This window comes from Prinia subflava, chromosome 3 (assembly GCF_021018805.1).
Source record: "Prinia subflava isolate CZ2003 ecotype Zambia chromosome 3, Cam_Psub_1.2, whole genome shotgun sequence".
Classification (NCBI taxonomy): domain Eukaryota; kingdom Metazoa; phylum Chordata; class Aves; order Passeriformes; family Cisticolidae; genus Prinia; species Prinia subflava.
This window is the reverse complement of record NC_086249.1, coordinates 56,676,302-56,692,981: the sequence shown is the minus strand read 5'-3', so window position 1 is coordinate 56,692,981 and position 16,680 is coordinate 56,676,302.

The following is a 16,680-nucleotide window of genomic DNA, read 5'->3' as shown; positions in this document are numbered from 1 at the left end:
TTCATTTCTAACCTTCCCTTCCTCAAAATAGTTGAGAAAATATGTTTCCTCAACTCAGAAGTCATGTGTTAGAACAACATTGAGAACAAAGAAAAAGAAAGCTTTGAGTATGAGTTCCTTCTGACTAAATGGACAGTTTACAGAGAGAAACTCCAAAAGGCTGTACTGAAGTGGAGAAGTCCTGAAGAAAAAGCAAGGAGAAAAGAGAGACCTGAGACTGTAAGATGACTCACTGTAAGAAAATGACCCCCTTCCCCAGTATACCTCCACTTGAAATTGGGCACTGGAACTTTTATCCAAGCACACACACACAAAAAAACCCCCTTAAAAATTCCCAGATTTTGACCTTGGTTCTTTCAGCACAATTTTTTTCACTTTTTGTGATACATCATGAAAAAAGACTCTTCTAATTACTGGATTGCTTTTACAGATATTTGAGAGCAAGACCTTACTTCTAATTTGTATTTACATTACATTACATTACATTACGTCTTAACATAACTTAATACTTTAATCTGTCCTGAGACTGAATGGAAATGGTGGGTGGGGAAGCTATAAGGAAAGTGAAAATGCCATCCTGCTGGGGTGTGGATAAGTGGTATGCTTTCTCTCGTTCAAAAATTTACAGCAGGTCTGAGTTTTTGTGAGGTGTGTAATCAACCTGTGGAGCAAGGAAGCAATAGAAATGTCTGGATCAATGTTTCTGAGTTTAGTGAGGGGTTTTGAAAAAAGAACATGGAGCTTTTCTGTCAGGAGAGAAATACTGCTCTTGTAGCAGACAGCTTTTCATGGCACTTTACAGCTTTATTTTTCTTTTCTTCTCCTTCACACTGTAAAGATAATGTCTTCCAATAAACACAACTCAAACATGTTCTTTAGATGAAATCTAAATAAAAAACCTTAAAAAAAGTAAAATGAAAACAAAGTTTGGATGCTAATGTCAATGTACAATATACAAATTTTTTTCTGTCTGCCCTTAATATGCTTGTCAAATCTTCAAGAGCAACCAATGCAAACCCCGGAATTATGAAATTAGTTCAGAATAGATCAATGTACTGTGGTAACAGCATTGAATTTTTCTTCATCAGCAGCTGAATCACACTGTTCATAACATTTGCTGGACAGAGTGCTCATGAACTAGATTGTTGCTTCACAATCATGCACTATTAATTTTTGCTGTAAATGTGTTTTTGCCACTTGGTAATTGGATTTTAAAAGAAAAAAAAAGGCAGAAAACTTTTATTGGGGTTTTTGAACCCTGTAGAGGATAGTGACTTTCCCTTTCAATAATTTATAACATGGCATACTCTGAAATTTGTTAAGTGTGCATACTGCAGCTATAATAATTTTGTAATAAAGCAAGCATGAACAAGAATCTACAGCAAATATTTTGATTCCATCAAGTTCCAAAATCATTTGGTACTTAGTCCCAGCCAATCATTTCATCTACTGATAATATTGCATTTGCACCTGCTAGCAAGCTAAAGGCTCTCTTCACCTCCAGTTTTTGACCGTACCTGTACAAGTAAACAAATAAACAGTTTTGTGGCCTGGCCTTAAGCACAGCCCAGAATCACCCATCTTGTCCAACTAAGTTGTAGCAAATAAGGAGCCACAACAACTTGGGCTCTTATGTGTATCTTTAATGATAGCTGGGCAGAATTCTGCATGAGCTGATGGCTCTTCTCAGTAAGGAGTAGAAACAGGGCTATTGTGTTTGGAAATAAAGGAATTTTAGCTGTACAGATGCAAACAGTAGGGGATAATTGCAAGACACAGCCCTTGCATGGCGCAGTTGGCTACTTCAGCATTCTCTCAACTGGCTGCTGTCAGTGACTCAAAGGCCAAGATCCAATATGTAAATCTGCATCCTAGCTGTTTTTGTAGGAGAGAAATAGGCATTTCTAATGGTAGACATTCTAAGATACTTCAAGATGGGGTAAGTCACATCCTTTTTCTTTCTGTTGATTGTATAGAAAACTGGCTCAGATAAACCTGTTGAAGCAGGCAGCTGCAACTGTCCAGGTGAAAGAAAACCAGGGTTCAGTCATTCTCAGGCCTCCCTAAATCCTTGGGGCCATGCAGCCGGTCTGCCCTTCAAGCAAAATGGGATTATCCAAGGTACAGAGCTGGTTCTAGGAGAGCAAGCAGACTGCAGTTCCCTCTCCATGAGTAGTCCCTGGTGTGGTGCATGTACTGCAGGCCACTTGGTGTGCTGGGGAAGCCCTCCAGCTGTGCCTGGCTACGTTTGGCTGAGAACGTATCACATACAATTGTATTCTAGAGATAGAGTCCCCCAGAAAGGGCACAGAGAATGGGTGACACTACTCTGGAGAGTCCTAGAAATCTGCTGAGCTGGGAGAGTGGTCCATGTGTGAATAATTGGGTTCCTTTAGCTGTTAGGAGGTGTAAGAACCTGTTCCTCTACAGGTCCCACTACTATGAGCTTCTTCACCCCTATGCAAATAATGCAGTAACTGGCTTTGTCTCTCTTTATTTGGGTATATATCAGTGCTGGTTCTGTATTCAGTCAATTAAATCACGTGCCCAATTGTTGTAGCACACTATTAAATATTAAGAGAAAGGGAAATTAAGTAACACTTCACCCTTCTTAACAATTTATAAGCCCACCTAACCTAAATGACAAATTTGAGTAGGATGTGTTGTGTTAGGCAGATTTAATGCAGTGCAGGATTTACACTTGGCTGCTGCTATAGCAAGTTAGTGCTAACCAGACGTGGGCAGGGTGGGGCAGATTATGTGAACCCTTCATGGCCAGGAGAAACTCATCTAGAGAGAAAGCTAAGGCAGTTCCAGCCTGATTCTTTTTAATGTCACAGTTCATTTGCAGAACCATAACTGGAATCAAGAATTAAAAAGCCTTGTATAAAAGTCAGTAACATTAAACCTTTAAGACTCATGTTTCATGTGTCATAAAAAGTCTATGAAAGGATTTTATATTCTGTACAGTGTTTTAGCACTTTCAATCATTTTTTTTCCAACATAACTTTTGTGAACACTTTTATAGCCTCTAAATGAAAAACTAAACTATGTGTCATTCAAAAAAAGGTTTTATGGATCACAGAATTTAATATAAGTTCTGCACCATAACAAGGAACTGATAAACCTATATTAGAATTAATTTAAAATGTAGGAAACAGTTTTAGAAGATTGTGCATCACACATTGTGGTAAACAACACTAGTAACTAAAAAATGCGTTCTACAGGCACACTCTTTGAGAGTGAATTGAGATGCCTTAACAGAAATAGTTTAAGTGGTTAAAAAATTATGTTTATGTCATCTATATTCAAATCTAAAATTTTCATGTAAGGGAAAATATTTTACATAATGGAATAAACTATAAAAAAATCATCAGATGCACATGACAATAAAATCTGAGTTGAAACTCTGTCCAATAATATACAAAATGATATAAGGTCTAATCTTTCTCTAGGGAAAAGACTGTTACTCCCCAGTGTCATTAACATTTATGAATTAAGGCTTCTTTATGAAATGGCAAAATTAAAATTATATTCTTCAGGTGCTAAGCCTATAATATACATCTGTTTTACACTAATGGGGAAATATCTTATTTCTTTAACACATGATGGTTATGTGCTAGTATCAAAGGAAGAATGTATCTTAGGAAATATGTATAAAAGTAACAATTTGCACATTTCATCCCCTGTAAAATGCTGCACAGGCTTAAGCAGTAATTTTCCAAAGACTTTTGCAAGGTAGATAAGTATAATCTGCCAAATATTTAGACTGGAATCTCATTGATTATTCCCTGTTTCTCATGCTGTTTCTGTTCAGGTCTATTTGTTTGTGATTCAAGAGGGCCAAAAGGGAACTTCCCTTCTAGATTTCCTGTTCAGGGAAGCTTTCTCTTCTGGAACTATTTTTATATCACTGACCATGCCTATAACTCCATAGAAAAGAGAAATAATATGAACTGTAACAATACATGATGAGTGGCAACAAAGAAATGCATAAAAAGAGCACCATATTCATTCCTCTGAGGTTTAGTTGTTAAAGAGCTTCTTGTCAGGGCTTCATGTTATGGATAATGAGAAAGCAGTTGTTCATTAGGCTGAAATGAAACTTATTCATTCACAACCCCTGCCTGGCATTCACAGTTCTAGATGTTCCCGGCAACAGACAATCTCTCTGGAGGCCATTATTTATAAATGGTGGATGGTTGGATACTTAACTTACTTGGCTAAGTAGGTCTTACCAAAGTAAGTGTGAGAGCACCTCAAAGCTCTCTTATCTAGATGCCTAGGCCTACAGTGCAGATGAGCTGGGTGTTTAAGCTCACGGGGTAGTCAGCTGCCCATTCCTGCTCTGTGCATACATGCCCAGTTCTGTGTCAGGTGAGACCTTTGGGAGCAGTGCCATGAGGTTCACTGGGGTGCTTCAAGTGACTGAAGGTGGTACCAGAAGCTGCCACACATGTAAAGGAATCAAGGATCTTTCTGTTGGCTATCACTGGAATTTGGACACCTAACTCTCAAGCAGCTACTGGATGGGATGTGGCTAAATCTAAGTGAGTGAACATGAAGCAGAATCTCAATCCAACCCTGTGTCTGTGGGATAAAGAGCAGCCATATGAGGAGGAGCATACTGGAAGACCAGGATCAAATGCCATATTGTTAGAACTGATAATGGGGAACATAGAACAACAACAAAACACTTACTGACCTAGATAGAAGTTCCCTTTAGTAAAGTGTTGAAATTTTGTCAGTGGCATTACCTATGCTTGGATACATCTTCTCTTGTGCTGACAGGACCCTGAGTTTCCTTTTCCTATCTTTTAGAAGGTCAGGGACACTTCACATGATTTAATATTTCTGTAAAGTACAGTTTGGTGATTTGGCCACTCACATAGGTTGTAACAGGTTCTCTGTCTTCACATTTCAATGACAGGAACAGTAGGCACAAACTGAGTGAGAGAAGAAAGCACTGAGTATGTGTCCTGCTTGTTTTTACTGCCTACCTGTGCAGACTGTGAAGAAGGAGTAAAGTGGCTGTCCTGGGGTGACTTTATGATGCTTGTATCCCCAATTGTCTGTTTTGTTTATGCTGGATATTATGCATATCACATATGAACTTTGTCAAAGTTTATCAGAGAGCTACATACTTTTTTGTGTGTGTGCTTGCCCTATCCTTTTTACACTCTAGTGTGCCCAAGGAATCTTGGGCACAGTCACCACATTATGCAAAATCTGTGTATATTTCACTTTTTTGTCTATCTCTCCTTCTGTTAGCATCAGTATTGCCAGGAGATATTCTGCTAAGGAAATGCCTATTGAACTTAACTGCTCAGTACCTTTTATATTAAACATTTAAGGATGTGCTTAAATTGAAACATAAGTCTATGATTTTCCTTTCCAATGAGGTATTTAAACATGTTTAACTTTTGGGTCTAAAGAGTGCTCTTATAGGCTTTACTAAATTTGTGACAAAATAAACTGGTTTTTAAGTTAAAAACAACTAGTGTTTTGCTAACTCTACATCAACAGCAATAATTTCAATTTGCCATGTGTCTGGATTTTGCTAGCTAATTTTAATTCACAGACATTTCATTAGAGGTGAATTCACTGTAAAAGAAATAGCCTTGTGGTTTTATGAATCTTCTTGGGAATTTAAGCAACAGGCTTGTTGACAATGTGCTGCTTCCCTGAAAAGTCAACCTTGTAACTTGTATAACTATGCCTAACCTTAGCAATGCTTTTAAAATTACTTGTACACACATCACCTTCCCTACATGTTTTGACAAATGACACATTTCCTTTGGTGCTTCTTTGTGGGTAACAGCGTGTGAGGATATGGTACTGGCAAAATTTATTACAGTTATTTTGTAGTTGATATTAAAGAACATGATGTATTATATCAGGTGTCTGACCTTTAAAGATGTTAGGACCCAATTCATTACAACATAAAATTTACATATTATTCAACATTCTACTGTCCTTTTATGAAGAAGTCATGATGCATACGTACATGAGATTTAGGGCAGACAACTATCCCTGCACATTGAAGACTAGAGATTGAAGACAATGTGAAATAAAAAATATTGCAGTTTGGAAAAGATTCACTTTTTTAATCCATGAAATGGATGACTCTGGCTGCACCTTTTTGAACAATGTCTTAGGAAAAATAAATGAAGCACACAGAGGCAGTGCTGTATTGGATATTAGCTGTATTCCTGTGTCTTTTGTAAATCCTGACAAGACCTACCTGTCTCTGTTCCCCCGTTTGATGAAGTTTTGCACTGATATGATATATGAAGACTCAGGCTGGGGCATTTCATCAGTGAGAAACTGATGAGTATTTCTGTGCATTGTGTTTGCACATACTCAGCTGGAACCCACCCTGAACACTGTACCAGCAGTCCTACCTTTTTTTCTCTGCTTAGTTATTCTTGTTTTGGGGTCCATGAACATGCATTCTTTGCCACAGCAGCTAGCAGCAGCTGCAGTCTACCCCTTTCTATAACTGATACACCTCAGGTGTGCAGCTGATATTGTGCACCTGCTTGCTGTGCAGTCAGTTGTGGCTATCTGGAGATACCCCAGGTGTTCACACCAGCAGCTGTTCTGCTGCATTTGTGCCACTGCTCCAAGACCTTGCTGTTGCAGAGCGTCCTATAATTTCATACCAGTAAAAGCACAAAGGCAACACATGGGGTTGGCTAAGACACTTGGTACAGCAACTGTAAATTGTCCAAGCTTCAAAAATCTCTGTAGACGAGTGGAAATGACAAATAAGCAGTACACATTGATTTTTGTTGGAGCTGGATGGCTCTTTCATTCCAAACATTTTCTGTATCCTCTTGTAAAGGCTGTGCTTCTCTACTGATCTGCATGACTTTGTTGGCTTTTTATGGCATCTTGAGGCAGCCTGTTCCAAACCATCAGAATTTATTGACAGATTTCAGTGATGTGTCAAGATCATAGGCTTAACATGATTTTTACTTGGAGAAGAGTGGATCAAGACTGGATCACTTTGCTTTTTGTTGTTCTAAGAGTCAGACTTCAGGGGTAAGATACAGATGCCTAGATTTAAGTAGGTAAAGTTCCTTTCTGAGGGTCTTTAAAATCCTATATTTCTCTCCATTAGTTAGACAGAGAACACAGTCACTTATGATAGAATTGATTTGCTAGACTCCCCAAAATTTGGCTTTAAGCTCAGCTACCCTGTTTTATCTAAGGTTTGCTGATTACATAGCCTTCAGCAACGACTTGGACCTCGGCTTTGAATTTGAACAGATTATGGATTGAGAATTCCGCCCTCTGTTAGGATTTGGGACACGGGCTCTTTATTGTTATAGCAAAATATGATAACACAGACAGTAATGTGCATAAGAGATGAAAAAGAGGACTGAGACAAGTATATGTCCTGCCTGAGTTAAGCACAGTTTTACCTGCAAAGCCAAATTTGCAAGAATGTGACTAAACTACCTTCAGAAACCATCTACACTGATAAAAGTTTGGGTAGTTAAGACTGATAATAATTATGGTTTAATTTACCCCGGACTAGACATATGCATTATGAGACTTTTTATTTATATGCTCCACCTGCATAAATGTTGCTGTATTTATTTTAAAAAGTTAACCAGAGCACTGGGCATTTATCAGATTTTTGTGAAGAATTGATACTGTCTACTTATTTTCTTACAGATAATAAAGTAATACTGGGAAGAACTTATTTTGCCATAACTTAGCCTTCTAGATGTTGGGTGCTAATTATTAAGCTAGTCCTGAACCTTTCTGTAGCCAGTGGGTAAGGATGAACACCTACTCTCCCATCCAATTTATGCCTACAGAGGTTTAGTGGTTCAGCCAATCTCCCTTTTGTCAAGAGAGAGGCAGGATGACCAGCTTGGGGCTAACTTGTAGGTGGCTCAGATTTGATAAAATAATCCCACACGTTATGGCCAACATAAGAGATTGCAAAAGAAGGAGAGAAGGTGTCATGGTTAAGGGAGCTGAATGCAACCATAGGGAATTTTACTCTATCTGTGCATCTGTCAGAGAATTCCTGTGGGATGCTTGGCAAGTCACTGAACAGGTGGTCAATAATTGTGTATTTCTTGTGTTATGGGTGTCTGGAGTCTGATTTACAGAAGCAATAAGCATTCACAACTGAAATGGAAGTAAATTGTAATTTTACTGTAGAATGCTACATGCTCATAAATACTTGGTTTTGTTGTTCTTAAACTGAACATTGCAAACCAGTGAATACTTTGGGGCCTAAATTCTTTGTATCATTATTCCCAGCTGTAAAGTGGGAATAATGACACTCATCTCCCAGAGGTGTTAAGAAAGTTTTACAAAGAAGCCCTTGGGGAAACAAATAATTCTGTGTTCAGAGCAGGATTTGAATTGTGTGCAGCAAGACCCTGGTTCATATGCTGGACAGTGAGGAGGAAACAATATTGAAAATCTGTTTGTTAACTAAGCCTTAGCCTTAACATGAATTCAATGAAGCAAGGGAAAAAGATAGAATGTGATGATGCCAATTTAAGGGTTCTTAAAATGCAGGTGCAGGAGCAAATTAAAGTTCTCAAAGGTAACTTTAATTTTGATGTTTCACAGTTTTTGACTGACAGAATCTCGCAAAGTTATTTTACCACATCTTGGTTTATCCCACCCAGAACTGTCACTTTATGTCATATAAACAGCCATCAGTAGTGCTTTCTGGATGGTGGACATCAATCACAAAAACATTAGCCACTTGAGTTAATGGGTAGGAATACCAGATTACTGTGTTTGTCTTGTTAGCGCAGCGGGTTCATCCTCTTCACTGAATACATCATGAGTTATGCAGGGCATACAAATAAAGAGAATTTCACAGTGTGGATGCCTTGTGTGGATAATGTGGTGGTTTTCATAGACACTATATCTCATCAGACCATGGAGTTTTGGGTTTCCTGCTGTTCTCTGGGAGAACAGCACTTCTGGGCACAAACTATGCATGACTTCACACTTTGGACTTAGGTCACCTTCTTCTTCCTAGTGGCACTTTTCTACAAAATTTTAGCACCAGCTCTCCATTTTCTCCACAAATCATGCTCAGTCTCATTCCCTCAGGGTATTCAACAATAGATGCATGAACCCCATTTTTCTACCATACAGCTTCTTGTCCAAACTCTTCTCCCAAAGTGCCTGCCCAGCATTCTTATCCTGAGATCCACTCAGTCTCGCTCCAAATACTTTTTCACATAGTCCATATCCCATTTGTCTCCATGTTTCCTTTTCCAACACACTTACTTACACAGGAATAGCTGCAGTGTAGATACCTACATTTAGATAACCTGAATTTCAGTTCCAGTTGCAAGAAAAGCCATTTGCAGTTGTGATGGGGCATGCCTGACATGGATAGGATCTCCCAGGAATTAATCTGGTAAATCTTAGTCACTTACAAGCACATTTTACATAGCTTCAGAGATTTGAAATACACTCAAATTTGAGGTAGGCTTACTGAAGGTGAAAATTCCCACTGCAGTGATAAATTGGCCTTTAATTGCTCTGCAAATGCTACCAGAAATGTCTGGCTGGAAGTGTGCTTGAAACAGTGCCCCCTTCACCTCACCTCAAGCCTGCTGTACCATGCCCCTTCAGGCTGCCTCTTACAGTCCCAAACAACAGCCTCAGTCTGCAAGAGATAAGTTTCACATAGTTCCCCTCTCGTGTGCAGAAGTGCATTTCTGGCATTCTTTGAGGACATCTATGTCATGTCCCAAGGACGTGGGAGAGTTTCCTTACAGTCTCCAGAGCTGCGCTGCTACATGTGGAAGATGTGAGCTGAAAGGCAAGGGATGAAACAGAGCAAGGGTAAGAAGAGGGTGCTTGGCAAAAAAATGTTCACCCTAAAAATTCTTGCAAAACAGTTGAACAAGTTCTGGGTAACCTTCTTAACAGATTGTAGTGCCATGCCATCTACATAGTCCTCACCTCCTCAGGAAGCTGTGCTCATTCAGTGGTTTCAAAATTGTTTCAGATCCTTCAATTAAGGATGCCACATAGGCTTTATGCAAATAACCAATATCTTCATTAAAAATATGAACGCTATCCCTATGAAAATGACCTCAAACACCAAAGGCATGCCCTCTATACTTTTGCTGATCTTTGCAACTAGAGCATTCAACACACTTTTTTTTTCCCTAGCTATTAAGTTTGAGAGAAATAAAGTGAGCACGTAAACAACAAGAAAATTAAATAAATAAACATTTGAACACAGGAAAATACAAACTAAAATAACAGGTTTTATTGAAATCATATAAACTGATAATAAAGCTTGTGAGCTTGTGAGCTACAGGCTGGAAAGAGATCTTAATAGAACACATAAGTACTACAGAAAATCTACTGATATTACAACACATTATTTTCTGTAACCAGGAGAATAAATCGTCACATAGAACCCATTTCAGATTTCGATGCATTAGCTATGGTGTGAGGACAGTGTATGAGCAGGCATTTTATAGATGAAATGACCATTTATGTCCTATTACAGGCTCTCATGATCCAAAGAACTTTGCTTTTAAGACTCATGCACAAGTTGCAGCTCGGTAACCTTCCTCCAAGCCAGCAAGGTGTTTCTCAGCACTGTAGCCACGTTGTGAGCACAAAGACTGCTTCAGCTCTGTTCCTAGAAAATGCTGTCCATTATTCTGATTTCACTTCTGTCAGATTAGCACTGGCATAACTGTACTATTCCAGAGCATTGGCTCTAACTCAATAGTGACAGAAAGGAAATCATACCTGTGAAACCAAGGAGGCGAAAATGAGTGAAACTGCAATGAAAAATAAATGGGAAAAAACACTCTGTTTTTTCCAGAAGACGATTGAAGAAATTACGTGAGTGTGAACACCTCATTCAGAAACTGACTACACTTGCCTTGGACAGGCATGTGGAAATTCATGTCCTTTTTTAAGTAAAGTATTTCTTGTCTTAGCACTCCATGAGTTTAAGATACTAAATGGATTTCCAAGGATAGACTTTGAACTGTATTCTCCTCACCAGCCAGCTGGTCACCTGTGTACCACCAACAGGATCTCTCTCCTTGATCAAGTTAAATTGCTTTGGTGCCTGCCCTGGAATCTGGGTCCTAGTGTCTCTGGAAGTTTCTTGCTGCGGTGGATTTAACCTAAGGATCAGACGAATATGCACAAAACTCACAAAACTTCACTAAACTTCAGCTGAACCTGACACCTGGGCTATGACCAGGCTTAACTATTGAGTCCTAAATGGAAGCAAATAAATAAATAATAGAAGAAACTACTGTGAAAAACTGACAAATTAAAAACTTGTTTATGAGCAGTGACAGCTGCTGAGATATTTAATTGTTGTTTTATTATAGCAATTTTTAAGGAAAACTTTTTTCACGGAATTACTTTTACACTGAACATGTATAGAGAAAATAAACTAGTCCTTCTGAGTCACTAGTTCTCTTTTTCTAGGAAAAAGCAAAGGCAATCTGGGTGCTGTGTATGCATGCATGTGTATATGAAAAGTGGATTCCTCCAAAAAGAAAATCACTCATTGCTTTAGCCTTAGTAAAGAAATAAAAGAATTAAAAGTATCAAAATTTGCCGTTTTACCTGATAAATGCAGCAAAAATCACATCTGCACAAACAAAGGATGGAGCTTAGACTATACTGCTCAGTACGGGAACATTGGTTTCACAAACTCTTGGGGAAAAAAAGGTAATTTTAGAGAGTCCGCAAGTCAGAATATTCTGGAAACCTGTGACTGTGAAAGAAAACGGAACAAAATATAATCCTAACAAAAACACGTGAAAAGAGTCTCGAAGAGGGAAAATTGGTCCAGGAAGCAATTTGTCGTGCGAATGTCTTTGAAAGCCTCTAATAATCGTTATTCGGTGCCAACAGCCGTGGGTGCAGTGCATCGCCCGGCTGAGGGTACCGAGGGCTCCGTGAGCGGCGGCGGCGGCGGGGCTGCCCTGCCCGCGGGGCTGCCCTGCCCGCGGGGCTGCCCTGCCCGCGGGGCTGCCCTGCCCGCGGGGCTGCCCTGCCCGCGGGGCTGCCCTGCCCGCGGGGCTGCCCTGCCCGCGGGGCTGCCCTGCCCGCGGGGCTGCCCTGCCCGCGGGGCTGCCCTGCCTAGGGGGCGGTCTCTGGGGCTGCGGGGGACACGGAGGGGGTGCCCCGGCACGGGCTGACGTGCGGATGGTTCAGGAGCCCCGCCACTGGGAAGCAGCTGCCACTGGGAAGCCGCTGAGAGGAGAGAGATGCTCCTGAGCCGGTGCGCCGGGTGGGAAGAGAACTGGGACCTTGCAGAGGGGTGGTACGGCGTGGAACAGCCCGAAGAGAAGTTCAACAAAGCAGGGTCACTGCGTGGGAGCCAGTCCTTCACTGCGTGACAGTATTTGCGAGCTGTAAAGCTGGGAGCTTTGGGACAAACGCGGGTGCCAGAAAGGCACCACGGCCCGGACCCTCCTCACGAAGGGACTGACAGCCGCTGCCCTGACCCGTCCCTCTGCCTCATTGCAGCAAGTTTGTTTCGCCCCAGCAGTAGTGACTGGTTCGCTTGGCACTTTCCCTTTTGTTAGAAGAAAGCCTGGAAATACGTAGTGCAGTTCATAGCACTCCCCTTTTTTTTTTTTTTTTTTTTTTTTCATTCACAGCAAAGCTTTCGAGATTTGACAAAAACGAAACAAAGGGAGACAATAAAAGAGGGGGAAAAAAAACAAAACCAAAAACAAGAAAAGAAAAACAAACGAGGGAAGGAGAAGAGAAGGCGAGCGCGGCTGGGGCTGGCCGCTGCGGCGGGAAGCGGAGGCGCCCGCAGCAGAGGGTGCTGTCTGCCCGCGGTAGCGCCGGCTGCACGGGAAGGTCACTCAGCCTATTGATAAATCACTGTGCCGTGATTCCTAACTGACAGCTCAAACTAACATCAAGCTGGATGAGAGAGAACAAAAGGCCATCAAGCAGCCATTTTCTTGACACTTTTATTCAATCACCAGCAGATTGCTTACGACAGCAATAGCAGCTGTTTTGTCTTCATCTTTCCACATTTGATAAAAGGTGTCAACTCAAATTTTTGTAAATAATTCACTTACCCCTACTGCACACACCAGCACTGTTCAGCATATGTATTCTGTGCGAGCAGATCACTGAGGCAGGTCAGGGCTCAATGATATCAGCTGAAGGTCATCTGTGATCTAAACGGAAGCACTGATAAAGCTACAGTCCCTCAAGGTCAAAGATAAGAACTACACTGAGATATTTGTAATGTGGACGAAAGGTTAAACAATAGAGAGAAAAGTATGGTATTGTTTCAGTTAACACACTAATGATTTTTCTATTGTTCCTTAGGAGACGCTGTTCCAGAGGATTCAGACGCTTAACCCTTTTTGAGTGCCACGTACATGCAAGTGCTGGATGTGAGCAATTAGAGAATATCACTTCCCAAAGTTGGTGATGATAGGCAGTATCTCAGAGCCGTAGTACAGCTGAACTGCAGAAGGGAGCAACAGCAATTTTTATTGCAGGCTTCGAAAAGAAAAAAAAAAAACCAAAAAAGCAACCCACAACTGGATGTTGTATCAAACAATAACAGTTAAAAAGATTAATACATTTAAGTAAAATACAGCTTACCTTGAATTTCTTCTTTAAATAAATTTAAGTCCCAGACCTGAGGAGAATTAGAGAGTGTACCTAACATTTCCTGCTGTAACGTCTTCCCTTACTTTAAAGGCTTAGAGAAACTAATAGAGAGATCCTTGAATTATTGCAATACGACACTCTATCTGATGTTGGCAGTAGCCAAAGCACTGAGATTAAAAATGATACATCCTTCAATGCTAGGTTGTTTTTTCTTTTTTTCACCCAGTTATATTACTCAGAAAATAAATCTAGACAACAAATAGTCACTGTTTATCACTATTTGGTTTATACTTTCTAATAGCAAAAGTATATGTGCATTTGAGATTCTGTCTGTGCTCAAACAGCAGGGAATTTATTGCATGCAATTGATGTACGTGAAGATCAGAGAACAGTTGCCTTACATTTTCCCATTCTTTCTGCCTCAGTGCTGTTCTAAAAACAACTTTCCTTTCTCCAGTGTATTTCTCGTGGAGAAATAACCATAACTAAACAAAAGAAGGTCTCTTTTTATTTTTTGCTAAGCAAAATCAGGAGTACTCCTAAGCAGGATTACTTTCTTACTGAAAGCAGGGCTCCTGTCTGCACCAATATTAATCCCTCTTTACCCAGCTATATATGAGCTAGCAGAAACAGTGTTAATTAGAATTAAGCAAATGATTTTTCAGTGATTCATTTTATTTGTGGATATTTCTTCATTTTCTTCTGGAATATTTACATTACAGTTTCTTCAGAGATACATTTTTCAACTTGTTTAATATTCTTTGTGACTTGAAAGGTCTTATTGAATTGACTAGGAAAGGTTTTTTGGCAAGATCATGCCTAAAATCAGATCGTGTTTTGTGGCACAGACTGATCATGTAGCTCATGTGGCAATATTTCCCTCTGTTGGTTACTGTGTCCTAGATACAAAAGGATGGCTTGGAAATAACACTAGGATTTTGAATCTGTCATCAAGTATGCAAGACTAAAAACTTCAGAAACTTTCCATTTTTGGTCTTGCTATTATCTTGTTCAAAGTGTCATTCTTACAGGAAAGTAGACCACTAAAAATTAGTGTCTGTATGAAGAATTAAAATGTGATGTTCTTTCATCACAAAGGCATTGCTCGTGACTGCACATGTATAGCAGTGAAGGGTGCTGTTATATTATTTAATTGCCTTTGTGGAAAAGCACTAGCAAAGATTTATGAGGACAATGACCATTTACTTTGTGTCACGTTATGTAAAAGCAATCAATGTATTCCGTTTACCAGTTTACTAATTCTGCATTTGCCATTCTATGGCACCCTACACAGTAACTGTAGAGAATAATCTGTGGGCTTTAGATCTGTTGCATCCCTAATATAGGCTTAAACCTCTTCCTTAAGCATTAAGACAAGCAAACTGGCATTAGTCTTCTTAACTCATGTTTACTTTCCTTGAACACATAAGAAGTATATGTGCCTATTAAGGATATTTAAGCTATATCTAATTTTGCAAATAGTCACAGAATAATTTTTCTGACCTTTGCTTCTGGAGCCAGCTACATATTATGAAACTGCAGTCAGGATGGGTAACTGTCAGAAATTATCCTCCTGTCTGAGACCAGCTGCACTGCCTACACCTCGTGTTGGCCAGTACCTGCCAGTCTCTCTGCAATTTTGCTGTTGAATCTTCAACTTAAGTACAAGGAGGGTTGACAGAAAAGAGCATGTAGAGAAATGGCAAGGGAAAACAGGAGTGCTGAAGAGTGAGGGAAAGAAACATTTAAGGAGCAGAGGCACCAAAATGGGCATGGAGGGTGCTATGGGACACGGACACAGCAGGCTGAGGCTCTGATTGGAAGAAAGTAGGGCACAATAGAGGCTGTAATAAGACAGAATTTTCCTTACTTGTATTGAACTTGAACTTTTTTTTTTTCTAGATCTAAAACCATAGGCACTTAAAATGAATCACCAGGTATTTTTAATTTATTGTGAGTAATGTGATTTTGGCCATGACTGTGGGATCATTTGTGATAATTGATTCTGGATGAAAATGCCTCTTTCTCATCTCTTAATTTGCACACAAGGTTGACTTGCACTGAGCTGCAGGCCAAGAGCATTTTACTCAATTCTATGTCCTCCATAATCTTTATTATTAGATATCCTTCTAGGTAACTATCGCTCATACATTTGAAAAATAAGAAAAGTAACAGTTTGACAATGTCACTGAATTAAATCTATAAACAGAATATGCCCTTGCCCAATGCCATTGACTGTACTGCAATTAATATAAAATAAAATAAACCAAATAATGCTCTTTTGCAGCTCACAGATCTTCAGATCTTCATGCTATTCCATCCTTTACCTTGAAACAATGTAAGCTGAGAAACTAGGCTGTTTGCATAGCTTTCTGTTAATAGAGTAGACCATTGTGTATAGCAAAAAAGCACCAGGAGCACTTATGGTTTTAAATCCAAATCTTCAGGTTTTATTTTTACAGATGATCAAGCTTGCCTGTTAAGTCTGCAATCCCTAGTCCTCAATTTGCTTTCAAAATAAAACAGAAATATCTTTGCCTTTTAAATTCATTCTGCTGCCTTTTAAATACTCTAGCAACCTTAAAAGAGGGGTCTGTGTTATGTTTTCATAAGACCAGATCTAAAATGGTAAACTTTAAATATTTTTAGGACTTCTCTCTGGCACCAAGACTAATTGGCATGGAATGGCTGACATCTATGTTGTTAAAATCCTTGCCCTCCGGGGTAGCCACATGTAAATTGCTACCACTTAATCATGGTCCTTGGTTTTTGCTGGCTCCTAAATAATGCCTGGGAATGTCTGGAAGAAGGTTGTTTGGCCTGGGCCAAAACCACAAAAAAACCCTGTTCTGATGGTTCAGCAAGATGAAGAACCAAGATCCAGAGTCTGGGAATATTTCTAGCAAGTAATGGTTCTTGAGAAACCAGAGCAGGCTGCTGCTCTCCTTCCTAGGTCTCCATGCAGCTACAGTGCCTCTCAAGTACAAAAAAGTAAAATCTTCTATGACTGACAGAATGTTTTGGTGTGCCTGTGTACAACCTGCA